This window comes from Lactuca virosa, chromosome 5 (assembly GCF_052849685.1).
Source record: "Lactuca virosa cultivar CGN04683 chromosome 5, Lactuca_virosa_CGN04683_v6, whole genome shotgun sequence".
In the NCBI taxonomy this organism is placed as follows: Eukaryota; Viridiplantae; Streptophyta; class Magnoliopsida; order Asterales; family Asteraceae; genus Lactuca; species Lactuca virosa.
In genome coordinates, this window is record NC_136430.1 from 362,101,757 (window position 1) to 362,120,701 (window position 18,945).

An 18,945-nucleotide genomic window follows, 5' to 3' on the forward strand; every position below is an offset into this window, starting at 1 on the left:
ACCCTCACTTATTCCCTTCTTCGTAAACCTAGTTTCAAAAGAATTTCGGGACGAAATTCCCTCTAACGGGGGGATGATGTCACAACTAGCATTTTAGCTTGGAAATTCTATTCTCGTGTAACCATTCTGTTGGATTAGTGTCTAAGTCCGTAACTATATTTGGTATGTACTTGACCCGAGTGTGCATGGTCCTTTTGGGTTGCCTTCACCAAAGCAACTTGACAAGGTAATTTGATATGAGAGAGGAGATATTATGGTTTATTAATATATTATAAGAATAATATATTAAAGGAGAAATCATATTTATTTAATTAGTATTAGTCATAAATTAATTAGGAATTAATTTGGTGACTAAAAGAGATTAATTAAATAAAGGGGTATAAACTGTCAAATGTGTGATAGTTGAGTTTTGGGCTAGGAAACCCTATGGAATAAGGAGGAACGAAATTATGATGAGGGATCATCATATTTTCGTCCAAGGGCCTCATTCCAGAAGGTTCCTTGGGCTGCTTGGTGGCTAAGCTATCCATTAGGGTTTAGACTGAAACCCTAGCACCCTACAGTATAAATAGATGCCCTATGCCTTCAATTTTTCGGCCACTTGATTCCAAGGGAACCCTAGGGCCGAAATTAGCATCCTTCCTCCTCTCTCTTAATTGCCTTCTTGCTTCAAGGTGTTTGTGAGCCATTAGAGGCACTACAATTGTGGTGCTTGCTTTCAAGAGTTCAAGAGATCAAGGAAACTAGTTGTTATTGCAATATAACAACAAATGTATGTCTACTACACTTCTATATGATTTTCGAAAATTATAGAAGCATGCTAGGGTTTATTTTGTGTTCATATAGTTGTATGTATTATAGTGAAAACATAGATCCAATTAGGGTTGCATGCACACATAGGATTGTTTGTATAAAACCTATCAGTGGTATCAGAGCCTTTGGTTTTTGTTTTCAATTGGATTTGATACATATTATGAATTTGACAAATTAGGGTTTATGGCAAGTAAACCCTAAGCCATGGCAATTTTCGCAATTAGGGTTAAGAAACCCTAGTTGGCGATTTTTTGTAGGGTTCTTAAACCCTTTTTGCCTAGCCTCCAAATTTCGAAATTAGGGTTATGAAACCCTAGGGATTTCGAAAAATCCCTTGCCCCCCAAGACAAGATCCCAAAATTTTAGGGATTTGGATATTGATATCTTGGTAATTGTCAATTTAAATGTTTAAACTAGATAATTAAAGATCTTGAATTATCCTTTCCATAAATTTTAAAATCTAGGGGATAAAAGGATTAAATAAATTAATAGTTTGATTTTATGATAATCCTTAAAGATTTAATAGTTTAAATTAATTGTTTAATTTTGATAATTATTAAATCAAAGATTTTTTGGTGTTTAAAATTTTAAATTAAATAGTCTTAATTTTTCGAAAATTTTAAATACAGATTAAGATACTAGTATTTTGAAATGTTTTAAAATACACCCTTATACGATTATGATATTATAAGATTAATTATTATATATGTATAAGAATAAACTAGTCTTATCGCTAGTAGGCCTCATTCACGAAGCCAGTCTATAAGGTGGGTATAAGGTTGCTGCCTATAAAATGGCGCTTAATGGATGTACACTCACATCTACCGCTTACTTGACCGGTGGAGGGTCGTTAGCCGAACGGATAGGATAGGGCACTTAATTCCTCATTAAAAGTATAATGGAAATATTAAAGTAACTACATTGTTTTACAAATTCCCACTCTTAGTTACTTTAGGGTAAAATGTGAAAATGATGCTATTCCATGGAATTACACTTTGTACCCCTGTCAAACGTTAGTGGAGCGTACGTGGTTAACCAGCACACTAATTTGGGATTGACATTGGTAACAAAGGGTGGCTCGATGTTTTGTCATAGATCAATGGAGCGTGCGTGGCTAACCAGCACATTGATTAGGTGATGAAAACATTGAGTGCACCATGTTGATTCGCATGGTTATTCACAAAACTTGTTTGCGATCCTCGGCATCCCAGTCGCAAATTTGAAGTGCATATCGAGATTTAAACATGCCATTGAAATGTTCAATGAATCTCAAAAGAAATCTAGGAATTTTCAAATACATTTAAAACTTAAACTCTTTCGTTTTTCATGGTGAAAATTAGTGAATCGTTATTCACTTACCTTCAAATTATTTACTTTTAGATTACGGCATCCCTTTTCTAAGTTGTAAATAATGTTGTTGGATCCTAGCCCTAATTTCTCATTTGGGTGTTTAATTAGGGATTCGTTCTAATCAAACTTAGTTTCTTTCTATTTCAGATGTCAAACGCAAACGCAAACAACAACACTTCTGGGTCATTCTCGTTGATGAACCTGTGTCAGAAAGTGACATTTGATGGTTCGAACTTCAACGAGTGGATGAGGTACATTCGCATGATAACTCGTTACGAAGACAAAGAATATGTCTTAGACGAGAAGCTTGAAAAGATCAACCCAGAAGAAGCTACTCCTGAAGAGATGGCCGCCTTTGAGGCCCACGAGCGTGATGCAACGAAAGTTCATTGCATCATGTTGGCCACCATGAACCTCGAACTCCAAAAGTCCTATGAGGACATGTATCCATATGAGATGCATCAAGATTTGCTGGACAGGTACCACCAGAGCGCGAGGCAAGAGCGCTATGAGATCATCACTAACATGATCACTGCTAAGATGGGGAGTGGAGAATCCCTAACTGCTCATTTGCAAAGAATACAAAGATATGTTGATCGTCTTCTCAAACTTAATGTTAAGTTTGATGAGGATTTGGCCATCGACATCATCCTCCACTCCTTGCCTTCCTGCTACAACCAGTTCAGAATGACCTACCACATGAATAAGGAAGAGGTCACCCTAAGTAAGCTTCAAGGGCTCCTGAGGACAGCTGAGAGCAACCTCAAGGACAAATCTATTGCATCATCCTCTACTGTAGCTGCTCCTGTGTTGGCAATTGGCCAAGGAAAGGGAAAGAAGAGGAAGGCTCCTTCCAAGAGCCACCATAAGGGTAAGACCCAAGATGGTTCCTCTTCTAGTGGGACCAAAGCAGGTTCTGTTAAGCCCTCTTCTGACCCCAAGGAAGCAGAGTGCTTCTATTGCCACCAGAAGGGCCACTGGAAACGAAGCTGCCCTAAATATCTGCAAGATATTAAGGATGGGAAGATAAAGCCCACATTTGCAGGTATGTATTTGATTAAATCTAATAACTCATCATTTGCTACTTCATGGGTTCTTCATATAGGGTGTGGTTACCACATTTGTTCTGATATGCAGGGCCTAAAAAGAAGTAGGGAAGTGGAGCATGGAAGGATAAGCTTGATCATGGGGAACAAGAAGTCATCACCAGTAACCAAGATCGGAGTTTATTCCTTAGTGTTGAGTAATGGGTTAGGGCTAGATTTAAATAATTGTTGCTATTCGCCAGATATGGCAAGGAACATCATTTATTTTCATGGTTTGTTTAGACAAGGTTTCAGATATTCATTTGATAATAGTAATGGTTCTATTAATGCTTATTTGAATGGTGTCTTTTATTTCAATGCTTTACCTTGTAATGGGATTTATGAATCTGTGTTGGTTATTGATAATTTAGGAAATGATGTTTTGAATATTGATTCGTCCACAAGTTTGGACAAAGCATGCTTGTGGCATTGTCGCCTTGGCCATGTTAACAAGAAACGCATAGCCCAACTCCAAAAGGATGGAGTCTTGGAGTCATTCGACCTTAGGGACGATGACGTGTGTGAGTCTTGTTTACTTGGGAAGATGACCAAGTCACCCTTTACTGGCACATGTGAAAGGGGTGAGGGTGTATTGGATCTCATACATACAGATGTATGTGGACCCTTTAGATCCACCACAAGGGACGCTTGTCGCTTCTACGTGACTTTTACAGACGATTATAGTAGATATGGATATATCTATTTAATCAAGCAGAAGTCAGAAACTTTTGAAAAGTTTAAAGAGTTCAAGAATGAAGTGGAGAATCAATTGGGCAGGAAAATCAAGATGCTTCGATCTGATCGAGGGGGAGAGTACCTAAGTCTTGAGTTTCACGACTATCTAAAAGAGTGTGGAATAGTTTCACAATTGACGCCTCCTAGAACGCCCCAATTGAATGGTGTGGCTGAGAGACGTAATCGAACCTTGTTGGACATGGTTCGCTCTATGATGAGTCGTGCTTCGTTACCAATCTCATTCTGGGGGTATGCCTTGGAGACTGCCGCCCATATCCTTAACTTAGTTCCCACCAAGAAGGTTACCAAAACACCTCAAGAGATGTGGACAGGGAAAGCTCCTTCGTTAGCACATATCAAGGTTTGGGGTTGTGAAGCTTTCGTAAGACGAGAGACTCACGACAAGCTAGAACCTCGTAGTGAGAAGTGTTACTTCATCGGCTATCCACAAAAGTCTTTTGGTTATCTCTTCTATAGACCAAATGACAATGTTGTCTTTGTTGCTAGGAGAGGGGTTTTCAAGAGAAAGAGAACTCATAAGCCAAGGAGACAGTGGGAGTCAGATTGACCTTGAAGAGCTTCAAGAGTCAGGAGAAGAAGGAACTTCTGACACTGGCATGCAACCTGAGGAGGAAACTCCTGTTGAACCTGTTGACTAGTCCTTACCTCTTAGACGTTCAAGTAGAGTTATTGTTCCACCCCAGTTTTATGGTTTCCATATTACTACTGACGGGGATACGTTTATTAGTGATAGTACACTAGTAAATCTGGACGAACCTAACAGCTACAAGGAAGCCATGGCAGGCCCAGAGTCTGATAAATGGAAAGAGGCAATGGACAGCGAGATTCAGTCCATGTATGACAACCAAGTTTGGAATTTGGTTGATAATGTACCAGGTCGTAAGACGGTCGGGTGCAAGTGGATCTTCAAGAAGAAGACAGACATGGATGGGAAAGTGCACACTTATAAAGCGCGATTGGTCGCGAAGGGCTTTACTCAAACTCCTGGAGTTGACTATGATGAGACCTTCTCGCCAGTTGCGAAAATAAAGTCTATTAGGGTAATGCTTGCAATAGCTGCGTTTCATGATTATGAAATTTGGCAGATGGACGTAAAAACCGCTTTCCTAAATGGGAAGTTGGCTGAGGATGTTTACATGAATCAGCCAGAGGGTGCGAAGCATCCAAATAGAGTGTGCAAGCTTGAGAAATCCATTTATGGATTAAAGCAAGCATCTCGCAGATGGAATCTTTGTTTTGACGAGAAGGTCAAAGAGTTTGGTTTTCTGCGAAAATAAGATGAGTCATGTGTATATGTCAAGGCCAGTGGGAGTATAGTAAGCTTCCTCGTGTTGTATGTCGATGACATACTACTCATAGGAAACGACATCCCAACATTGCAGGAGGTCAAATCCTGGCTTGGGAAGTGTTTCGCTATGAAGGACCTCGGAGAGGCTGCTTATATTCTGGGAATAAGGATAGTGAGAAACAGAAGTAAGAGACTGATAGGACTCAGTCAGGATACGTACTTGGAAAAGGTACTAAAACGTTTTAGTATGGAAAATTCCAAGAAAGGGGAGTTGCCAATCCAATGCAATACCAAACTGAGTAAGACTCAAAGCCCGAGTACAGAGGCAGAGATAGCTGATATGAGCCGAGTACCTTACGCTTCCGCAGTTGGCTCGATTATGTACGCTATGACTTGTACTCGCCCTGATGTGGCTTTCGCTTTGAGCATGGTCAGCAGATATCAAGGGAATCCTGGTAGGGCACATTGGATTGCTGTCAAGAATATTCTTAAGTACCTACGAAGGACCAAGGAATGCTTTCTAGTCCTCAGTGGGAGTGATGACTTAAGGGTGCGAGGGTACAGTGACGCTAGTTTCCAGACAGATCGGGATAATTACCGATCACAGTCAGGCTGGGTCTTTACCCTGAATGGAGGAGCAGTGACTTGGAAAAGTTCCAAGCAAGAAACTGTAGCTGATTCAACGTGCGAATCAGAGTACATTGCGGTGAGCGAGGCGTCAAAGGAGGCTATATGGTTGAAGAACTTCATTGGAGACCTTGGAGTTGTGCCATCCATAAAGGAGCCCATGGAAATTTTCTGTGATAATGAAGGAGCGGTTGCCTTAACCAAGGAACCAAGGGATCATGGCAGATCTCGACATATCGACAGGAAATACCATTTTATTAGACATCGGGTAGAAGAGGGACTCCTCGTTGTGAAGAGGGTATCGTCAGAAGATAACCCAGCAGATCCCCTTACGAAGGGACTGAGTAGGGTTAAGCATTTGCAGCACGCTAGGAGCGTAGGGCTAAAGGACGATATTAGTTTAGATTAGATAGGTAGGAAACTTGTAATGGATAATTTTATATTCAACATTTGATGATTAAATAAAGGTGTGTTATTTATGAGAAAGTTTCTATCTTGTGTTGATTATTTATCTATTGTTTCAATTTTGCATGTTTTGACTTCCTGAATAATAAGATTATTCGAACAGTCCACAATCACTCATATGTTGGAAGTAGATATGAAGGAAGATTGTCATAAATTTGTTTGTAGATTGTCTAAAAGGTTTTAGACATAGCAAAGGTTTGCTGCAAAGTTTATGAGTGGTTATGAAATTTGTATTGAGCTTTGGAATAGACCCGCACTTGCTAGTATCACTTCATGAATGTTATCACAAGTGATCGCAAGATGATAATATCATATAATCTTTAAACCTAGAGATATGGTTATTGTTTGCTAGTTGATTATACCATGATAATGCGAAAACGCATCAGTAACTTGATGTTATAAAACACATTATTGTGTGTGACTTAGCTAGTGAATGATAAAAGCATATAAGTCGAAGTTTTCTGTTCCTTTTATTCTATGAGAGTAAAAGCGATATCTTGGCCACTCGATGATTTGGTTTGACTTATGTGCCGGGCCCGGTCAGGACAAAGTTGATGTGTTCAACTGAGTTCTATGTCAAACATATCAGAGATCGAGAAACAAAATGTTGGACGACAAGAATTGTCAGCATGATATCTAGAACAGAGGGTTATACGATCCCTTATCTAAAGGACAGATTATTGGTCAGAGTTGACAACGGCTATTGAAAGCTACGATTGCTATCGGATACGGAAGTCATATGTGAGATATAGTTACTAGACTTATCCAAGTGGGAGACTGTTGGATTAGTGTCTAAGTCCGTAACTATATTTGGTATGTACTTGACCCGAGTGTGCATGGTCCTTTTGGGTTGCCTTCACCAAAGCAACTTGACAAGGTAATTTGATATGAGAGAGGAGATATTATGGTTTATTAATATATTATAAGAATAATATATTAAAGGAGAAATCATATTTATTTAATTAGTATTAGTCATAAATTAATTAGGAATTAATTTGGTGACTAAAAGAGATTAATTAAATAAAGGGGTATAAACTGTCAAATGTGTGATAGTTGAGTTTTAGGCTAGGAAACCCTATGGAATAAGGAGGAACGAAATTATGATGAGGGATCATCATATTTTCGTCCAAGGGCCTCATTCCAGAAGGTTCCTTGGGCTGCTTGGTGGCTAAGCTATCCATTAGGGTTTAGACTGAAACCCTAGCACCCTACAGTATAAATAGATGCCCTATGCCTTCAATTTTCGGCCACTTGATTCCAAGGGAACCCTAGGGCCGAAATTAGCATCCTTCCTCCTCTCTCTTAATTGCCTTCTTGCTTCAAGGTGTTTGTGAGCCATTAGAGGCACTACAATTGTGGTGCTTGCTTTCAAGAGTTCAAGAGATCAAGGAAACTAGTTGTTATTGCAATATAACAACAAAGGTATGTCTACTACACTTCTATATGATTTTCGAAAATTATAGAAGCATGCTAGGGTTTATTTTGTGTTCATATAGTTGTATGTCTTATAGTGAAAACATAGATCCAATTAGGGTTGCATGCACACATAGGATTGTTTGTATAAAACCTATCACATTCAACTATTGTAAGACATATACTCTAAGTAAATATCATCAAGTGCTCATTTGAATTCATCTCTCATGTTCAACAAAGAGTCTGAAAACCCTAAGAATCCCGGTTTAAGACCATATTGGACTAGGATTTCCTTATTGGGCCTAATGGACCAATAAGCATTCAATTCAACTATTTTGGGATTGGAAACCCTATTCGGATTCTAAATGGACCCAATTCACAAAATCTATAATATTTTGGACCATTTGGGCCTAGAATGATTCATTCTAACCCTAAAAGGCCTTATTGGGCCATAGCTAACCCAATTAACCTTAGTGAGCCATAAACCAATTCTTTTATCCTATTTGGGCCGTGAACTTTCTAATGAGCCCATTGGGCAGAAAAGTAATCATTGGGCCTCATAATTTTGAGTAAAGGCAGGATAAGGCCCAAACTACTCCACCCTTTCTCCTAGCCCAAAACTCTCGGCCCAACACATTAACAAAAAAAATGAAAAATGAAATGGAGGGGGGGTTGACTTTTGAGGTGTCACCTCCATATTATTCACCATGTAACAATGCATGGCCTCCCATATTTCCATGCAAGTCACCTCACCTTTCTCTCCCCTCTATCCTTCTATTTACGACCGAGAGGCAAAACACACACACACACTTTCTCAAAACACTCTCAAATATCTTAAGAATACTCCTCATTCCATCAAGATTTTCGAGATTTTTGCATGTGTTCCAAGAAGATTCTTCACTAATATCATCAAAGATCTTGTACACTCAAGTTGAATTGCTTCATTCTTTAGCTAAATCACTCCATATCAACATCTATTTTGTGATTTTGCTTCCTAGAACTTCTTAAGTTCGAAATCCACTCAAGAAAGCTTGCTAGGATCAAAAATCTTCTTCATTTCTTCTTCAAAACCGAAACATCAAAGCAAAGGTGAGTTCATGCCCCCTTGTTTTCGTTTTTACATGATTTTTGGGGTAGAATGCAAGTAAAATGTGTAGATCTATGTGTTATATGCATGCCTTGTGTGATTTCTTAGTTTATTTTGTAAAAATATGTTAGATCTTAGAAAATCACGACATCTTGAGTAATATTGAGTCAAGATCCATGAACTAAGACACCTTATACATCATATTATCAAGTTAAAAGTGTTATATGTTCAAGATATAAAAATCTAAGGCAAAAACTTCGTTAAAGGTCAAAAATTGTCAAGAGAACAAAAGATAAGGGTAAAAGGCGACATTTATGTTTTTATAAGGATCAAACAGGTTCTACTTGTATAAAAATGGATTTTTATGATAAAAATGCTTTTCAAAGGGGCAAAAATGTAAATTTTAGCTTAATTGGCCAAACTTTTGGGCCTCACGGTTTTGGGCCCAAATTTGCGAAAAAGGGAAAGTTTTGGGACTAAAAATGTTATTTGAACAAAATTTGAGTCATAAATGTAGATAAACCAAATTTAGGGGTGAAAATAACATTTATTTCCAAATTGGACCAAAAATGTAACTTTTAATAAAATTGGGCCGAAAGTGTTAATTTTTACAATGGGCTGAAAATGCACTTGTCTGCAAAACTGGACCTTAAATGTCAAAATATATATTTTTGGACTAAAATCGTGAATTTCTAGACATTTGGGACAAAATTACAAAATTTTTATAAGTTATGGACTAAAGTGTCATTTTACAAAACTTTGGGCCTAAATTAAAAATTTGAGGCTTATTGGCCAAGATCGTCGTTTTTACAAAATAGAACTTTTATATTCAATTCGGTAAACCTCGAACTAAAACAATCAACGAAATAATAACAAATGGACGAAATACATCGATAACAATTTTATTGGGCCTAATATTCACGTTACATGGCCAATGGGCCTTAAGGGCCCATCCAAGTGTATATTGAGCCCAATATTTTCCATGATATGTTTATTGGGCCTTACGACCCATTTACATGTTAATTTGGGCATGAGTTATGGGTCACATGTTTGTTGGGCCTTTGTGGTCCATTTACATGCCTATTGGGCCCAAATTATCCACTTACATGCTATTGGGCCTTTGTGATCCACTTACATGCTAATTGGGCTTGGACTGAAATTCACATGCTTGGTAGATTGTAACTATACCTTTACATAACTATTGAACTTCATATACTTATACATGTACCTTTGGATTGATAACTTACAACATGCACGTAAACATTAAACATAATACGAAAGGTTGAGAATCTAGTGAGACGTGTCGGTTGGCACCTTTGAGTGTACAATCGTAGCTTGTAGTTATAATCAGTGTCTCCCGGAGGGAGAATGAGAGTTTGTGTATAGATCTATACGGGGTGACCCCCCACGCCTTAGTTGTTCGCTACAGCTAGACTACGCCAGTCTAGGGCGACAAAACCTTGAGCAAATACCGACATTTGGAAAAATGTTAAGACAGACAACCTAGTCATTATCATGTATGATTATAACGGCTCATATAGAGATTCTAATACCAATTTAACATTTCGAAGATTAACCCTTCGATTGTGTCAACACAAAACAACTTAGCTAACGATACAAGAACCTCGACATTATAACAAATCAGAAAATATCGGATTTTCTGGGGAAATACTAATATTCAATTATCACTCACTTACAATACAAAGAAATCTTAACTACATTTATATATGTTACTACTATGAAATTCACACATGCATTTATACTTGATTTTCACATCATTTTCAGTCACTTTACAGAAAATATCAGATTTTCTGGGTTTTTACAAAGGATACAAAGACTTTTATTCAAACATACTTATGAACTCACCAACATTATATATGTTGACCGTTTTCAAAATAACTTGCATTCTCAGGTAATCGTTAAGCAGGAAGATTTCCAAGTATGCATGGTTTTATTTTATGTAACACCGCTCCTCGTACTATTAATACTTTGAACTTATGTAATTTATAACAATGTACTTGATGTGAACAATGTTGGTTGTAATATGACGTGTTGGTGATGAATGTGTTATGTTTCATGTGTATTCATTGTAATGATAATTCAATTGTTAGTCACACGAGCCCCCGGACGTTTCCGCCGTCTGGTTCGGGGTTGTGACATCAAACTTCCACCTAACTTGTTTGATGAAATGCCTCAATGAGGCATAGGGTTATATTTTGAGAAACAATAACCTTTCAATGCATTGGTCATATTTTTTTTTGTGATTGTTCTTTTGTATTAAAGGAGATCAGCTGTAACACTTGGATCGTGGTATGTTTCATTAATTCCCTTCATTGTTGAAAAGTTTCACATTTAGTCCTTGGGTAATACGCGGGGCGTACGCATATGTACATGGGGCGTACGTGCCATTTAGTGAAACCCTAATTTATGGGTTTGGACACTATATAATCACACTTATGGCTCATGTTACCCTTATTTCTTAACATCCACTGACCTTATAACCTCATTTCGAAACCCTAGACTTTTCCATTGTGTTTTTGAGCTCATTGTGTGCTTCTTGGTGTGTTTTGGTTCATTATCAAGAAGAAGGAGTTTGGTGTAAGGTTATTGATCAAGTAAGAGCTTGTGGATACTGACTCTCTACTCCATTTCCAGCTTGTTTGAGGTAAAAAAGCTATGATCTTGTTCATTAGAAGCTTAGATCTAGTTTATATGAGTTTTGGACCCTATTTGGCCCCATGAATGAGATATAGTGGTTTGACACCACTCCATGAGCTATGAGTTGCCACTCTTGGTGTTTATGAGGTTCAAAGTCCATAAAGTTGGCACCTTTGGGGTTCAGAATCACCCATGCATGATATTATGTCCATTTAGTGAAATTAAAGGGTTATCTTGAAGTTGGGTCCTTTTGGAGCATGCGAAGTCACCAAGTCAGTGACTTTATGGTTCTAGACTCTTATTAGGGAATAGATTTGTGGTTTGGACTTCTGGTCTTGAGCATTACGTGCTTAAAGTGGGTTTTGGTTTAATGGGTGAGTACGCTGGGCGTACAAGTCTGTATGAATCGCGTACAAGCCATTTAGAGTGTACGCTTAGCGTACAACTGAGTACTCCCCGCGTACTCAGTCTATTAGGCTTTGCATTTTGGGCTTCAAGTTTTGTCCTTTCTTTTGGGCTTAGGTGCTTGGGTTCTTGTTGGGCCATCTGAGTGCAAGTGTTTTGGACTAGGAGAATTGATGGGCTTTAGGGTAAGGCCCATGTATGGTTTTGGGCCCAATTTGGAAAATCGGGCCAAGTATGGGCCGTGAACGGTTAGTTTGATTTTGGGCCTTTTGAATTATAGGTTTGGGCCTAAGTCTTCGTCTACACTAGTTCAGGAGTAAAATGGTCTTTTTACCCTAATTATGGACTGATAGCTATGGATTGGAATCCAATTATTAATTGGATGTTATTTGGTAATGATAGCTTGGGGATTCGTCGGTTCGCAACAGCAGCGAGTGTACGATCTTTTATCGTCGATTGAGGTAAGTTTCAGCACTGGGTTTAGCGGGTCTAAGGCACCAATGTTGACACTTATCATATCATATCATCATATCATACTATATTATAAAGGAAGCATTTTTTCTTTCACCACATTCATTTGAAACTCCCATGTATTTTTCCTTTCACCACATTCATTTGAAACTCCCATGACTTTTCAATTTCTTTCTAATAATAATTATAAGTTGGTTAATAAGGTTAAATAAATATCAAACCTAAAGTGTAATCACATATAAACTAAATTTCAATATTAAAATAATATATTTACTTCTACTTATTAAGTGATTTTTTTTAACTTTTAACATATTATACTTAATTTATTAGTTTTAATATATTGTTGGATGTAAACCATTATCATTTTAAATATACAATTTTGGAACAATTTGTATAAAAGACTTAAATTATTAATTTGAATATAACATTACAGGGTCAACTTAAATATAAATTTTAGTTTAACTTAAACAACCCAAAGAATATTTTGTAAATAGTTAAAAGTGATTTATTGTAGTGTTTTTCTAATAATGATTATAAGTTGGTTAATAAGGTTAAATAAATATCAAACCTAAAGTGTAATCATAAATATACTAAATTTCAATTTTAAAATAATATCTTTACTTCTACTTGTAAAGTTATGTTTTTAACATTTAACATATTATACTTAATTTATCAGATTTAATATGTTGTTGTATGTAAACCATTATCAGTTTAAAGCTACAACCTTTGAACAGTTTGGACAAAATACTTAAATTGTTATTTTAAATATAACATTACAATATCAACTTAAATATAAATTTCAGTTCCACTTAAAAAACCAAAGAATATTTTGTAAGTAGTAAAAAGTAATAAATTTTAGTGATAAATGCAAAAAATAAATTGTAATCTCAATTTAACTAAAATATTTCCTAAAGATATTTTTATAATCGTTAAAAGTTTTCAAATAAGTAGCTTAAAATAACTTACAATAACAATAGTTAAAAATAACTCTATATAAATGATTATATTGTTACCTTTAAAATCAAAAAACAATGTTTGATGTTTTAAATAATTATAATGATAAAAAATAAAACATTAAGCAAATAAATTTTAAAAAATTAATTAACAATAACAATAACTATAAATAACATTAAACAATATATTATATTTAATTTTATTCATGTATAACTTGCGGGTAGAAGTCATTCAAACGATTGAGATTATACAGTTATAATAGATGTATATATTATCATATAATTCAAAATAATCAATGCATCATATTAATTTAGCATACGAATTATTATATCAAATTTAACAACAACGTTAGTACTATATTAAAAACAACATATATTTGTAAAGACTTCAACTATATAAGTGTTTATGCGCAACACGCGAGCATTCGCCTAGTTGTTTATGTTAGGATGCTAGGAGTCTGTGTGACCTTACACATGTTATGTGTTGTTATGTATATCGGGCGAGCCTCACTGTCGGGCGATGCCAGATGACTGAATCGTATGTTATTGTTTTATGATCATTGTATGTGTTAGCATGATTATGATCATTGTATGAGTTGGAAGTAGACATTCTTTTAGATTTTTATTATCCAAGTATAATTTTCTATTTTTCTTCTGTCTCTAACGTGTGCACTGCAGCATCCATGTTCTTGTTTGGTAAATAATGACCAATAATAAAGTTACGTTTATAATAATTACAATAATTTGAAAGTAAGGGTTATTGATGGTTGGTCATACACATCAATCCACAAAATTTGAATTATAATCAAATAGTAGATACATGAATACGTCATTTAAAGGCATATATATGTTAACATAAATTTAAATGTAATTCATTTATAATTTTGATGATTAGTTTAAAAATCCATAAAATATATAAATAAAATTAAATTACATTAAAATAAAAAACAACCTCAAAATTTTCAACTTAATTAATTATTTTTGTAAGTAATAATATTAACAAAAAAGAAATCATTTGTGGTTTTAGGTAGATTACACGAGTATTTAAACAATAACGAATGTGTATATAAAACATAATTTATATATAAGTATAATAATGAATAAATTCTAAACTTAGAAAAAATGATTGGCAAAGGAAAATATATAAATGACATTTTAAATTTAAACAAATATTTTAAAGTATGATTAAGTAAATATAACATAACAATTTTAGGATATACAATATTATTTAATTTGTATTTTTTTCGTACTTGTTTAGAAAATGAAGCAAACAAAATTATGTAAATATCTTTATTATCAATCATTAAAAAAATTAAAAAATTATATAAATTATTTTTATATTTATATTAGAACGATAAATAAATATAGATTAATTATGTTACATCTATATAATAATATTAATAATAAATAATAATCTATATGGTTAGCAATAAGATGAATATTTTAGTTGCGATTATATTAACAAGTAAATATAAAAACATTGATTTGGCTAAAATTTATATTTAATATCAAAATTTAAAAAAAAAAAAAATAGACTCCGACGCAATGGTTTCCATTTGTTTGATTTTGTTTTATGTTAAAGACATCATAAAGCTTGAAATCAATTATTAGGTCCAAACCTAGTCATAAATAGACTAAATCGCAAATATTTAAAATAACGACTTAAGTTGTTCCTTAGAATACCGGTAAACATATAATAGTTTTTATTACAATTATTTCCATGGTAGTTGACCGGAAACTTTTTGGTTGATTTTTACCAATTGTTACAACAAGTGGGGGTATCGCAGCAGGCTTATGTCGGCATTGTTATGGCAGCACATGTTGTCAATAGGGCCAAGGAGGAGGCGGCTGAACATCATCAGTTTAGCAAAAATACCTTAAAGTCGGGCATGAGATCTGTTTCAGATTCAATGTCTCTCTCACATTCGTCGAGTTGTACTCCAACCCACTCTCTTGGATCCAAAGATGTTGGGGAGGACATCCAGTTTTCTAAATCTAACCACCATTCCTTCTTGGATTCTAGACACACTGATTATGCTTTTATGTCATATGGTGTATGTTTAGAAAATTTAGTTGCAGATGAAGTTTCAAAAACAATTGAAATGGGTAAATTCTTGGGCTATTCGATGGTGGGGTGTGAAAAGCTTCTACAAGCAATGTTAGATTGGAATGGAGAAAAAATGTGGACCCATGAATTGTCTCTCAATTAATATTCAAGGGGCAGGAAATCGCGATAAAAGGTCTTGGATAAAAAATTTATGTAATAAACATAGGGTTAATTTTTTGGGAATTCAAGAAACAAAGTTCGAGTCAATGGATATGGTGACAATTAGAGATTTTTGGGGCAATTCTTCTTTTCAATTTGAATGTTCTTATTCTCGCGGTGTTTCTGGAGGTATTCTAGTCATTTTGGATCCTTTCATTTTTTGTAAGAAGAGGGCGTTTTCTCATGACTATTTTGTTGCGGTTGATGTGGTGTGGGTTCCTATGGGTCTAGAGGTTCTGATTGTTAGGGTTTATGCTCCTCAAGATATTAATGATAAGATGTGACAATTAGCAAGCTTGGGCCCAGAGAAGTCTAAATTGTATCCATGTGCAAATAAATTCTCTATGTAACCTTGTTGCAATTGATTTTGTAAATCAAAAATGACATTGTTATATGAGTCCACACATACGCATAATCGTAATAAACATTTGGAAGACCAAGATAGACCAAATGCGTAATAATTAAATAAAAAAAATGGGCATTGCTTTAAGGTTTTCGGCCAAGAAAACCCCTTGATCGAAAACCCTTCTAATGGAGACCCTAACACCGAGAACCTTATGAAAAGGGGAGGGTGTTTTCGGCCACCCTAAAGCCGATAACCCCTTGGTTTTCGGTTGGGAACAAGGCTCGAAACCTTGACCATATATGTGACACCTCACAACTTTACAACCCTTTAACAATCAAACATCCAAACAATACATATCAATACTCACCATGTTTCCATGTCATGCAAACATTTGCACACCTAGTATCCATAAGAGACACACAAGGAACCAACATGTAAAAATAAAAGGGCATCACCCACTTTCCTTTTAACTCTCGGCCGAGAGTGGGAGTAACCCACTCTTGCCATTTCCTTTCTACTTCACTTCCATTTTTCTCTCTAGAACAAACCAATTTCCTTCAAGAATTATCGAATCCAATCTGGTCTTAGGATATTTGGTAAGCATTTTCGTAAATCTTAAGTGTTTTTATGCATCTTTAAGTTAAAAACACCATGTTTACACACATTTTCGTGTGTTGAACTTTCTAGGATACTAACACCTCAAAGAAGCTCTTCAAGTTCACACCAAAAGCTAGGCTCGAAATCCTTGTTTTCTTCCTTCAAATCATCCACAAAACCAACCTAAGGTGAGATTCATACCCCCATTTTCGAGCTTTTCATGCTTTTAGGGGGGTGGGGGAGATTACAAGTCAAAACATGTTTATCTTATGAATATTTGCTAGTTTCATCTTCATTATTTGAGTATGGAGTAATGGCTGCATAAGATGTGGTAAACACCACCTTGATGCACAAAAATCGTGTTTTATGGGTTGATACACACAATGATAACAAAAACATATATATATATATATATATATATATATATATATATATATATATATATATATATATACACTAGATTATAACTATTTCATTTATTCAAATAAAGTCATTTACACACAATGATAACAAAAACACACACACACACACACACACATATATATATATATATATATATATATATATATATATATATATATATATAACTATTTCATTTATTCAAATAAAGTCATATATTATAATTTATAGAATGTTAAATGTTATATGGATTTAATTTTAGTATATCATCAATGGAGATTCTTTTCTAAATCATGATTGATTTATTTTAAATTGATTATGAATATAAGTGCTAGTTTTTATGTTTGTTCTTATTTATTTGGTGTTCACAAGAACTTTGCATTAGTTTCGACGTAACTTTGAATAACTTTAGTATATCATCAATGTAATTTGGTATATCTTTCAATTATATGAAATATCAAATAATGACATTTCATTACTATTGTGATAATTTAGTTTATATATTGTATTTTTACTAATCTTAACGGTCTTATTTTTTTCTAATAACCGTAACGCTTTTACTAATTGTACTTTTTACAAATCTCCTAATATATTATAATTTTTATCTTACTTTATATTTTTTCATAACTATGTTATTTTCAAGATTGACTGTCTTAATAGTCTTTTTTTTCAGTATATTTTATATTTCATTGTATAACACCATCGTTTGTATGTATTCTGAAATTTCACTTTAAAAATGCTTAATGTTTACACCTTGATATTAATTTTTTTTAATAAACCCGTGTAATAATTATGGGATATATATATATATATATATATATATATATATATATATATATATCGTTTTAATTAACATTTACTTCCTTCATTAAATCAAATTCCTCATTAAACGTATATATTTTTGGAAAGTAATAATTATAATGGGGCAGCATTATCTAAGACGTAAATGCTTGATATACTTTTGGAGGAAAAAAATCAGGATCATTAAAAAATTTATATAAAGAAAATACAGATTTAAATTTGGTGAAATTATGAATGAAATTACTGGCGAAAATTATTTTGGAGGGAGTTGTATTTTGTAAGGTATAATAATATTATAAATTTCGAAATATGTATATTTGTTGTGTAAATTTATAAATTTTATTGATACTATATAAAGATAAAAAAAAAGTAGGTTGGTATGATATACAAAAACATAATAATTTCAATGATATTTTAAAATCATGCCAAAATTAACAGGATTCTTATGACATAAAAATTAAAAAAAATCATAATCATCTCTAATATATAAAAGTAACATTTTCGTAATAAATGTCAGTTCCCAAGATAGTTAAATTCTGTTTTGTTAAAGGTAGGTAATATTTTTTCCTGTTTATTTGAAAAGATTCAGAAAAGTAGTTAATTGATTTCATGTAATTTGTGACAAAGAAAATCGAAATATATGAATACATATATTTGATATAGGAACAAAAAATAATCGAAAAAAATATAAAAATTAAAAGAAGGTACTGATCTTCTAGTGCACAAGAGCGAATGTTTGAAGCAGAGAATGATGATGGAAGTTACAAGCAATAAGAATGATGTTGTAGGAGAAGGTTTGAAGAAAAGAAACGATTGAAAATAAGTGTGAGCCGCGAATTCAACATTGAATCGTATATGTATGTGATAATTTGAATATGATTTTTTGGTATTAATGATTTCCTAATAAAAATAGATTTTATATTAATGGTTTACTAATATAAATGTATTTATATTAATGGTTGATATTAATGCCTTGATTGAAATGGTTTGTTAGTAATATGTTTTTAAAATTGACCATATTAAAATCTACATAACCGGAAATTGAAGATTTAAAATATGGAAAACTTTTATTGGAATTAAATACATTCTATTTCAACGAATGTAAGTTATTGTTTGATGATTGGAAATCATTTATTGGAATTAAATACATTCCATATGGGGAAGA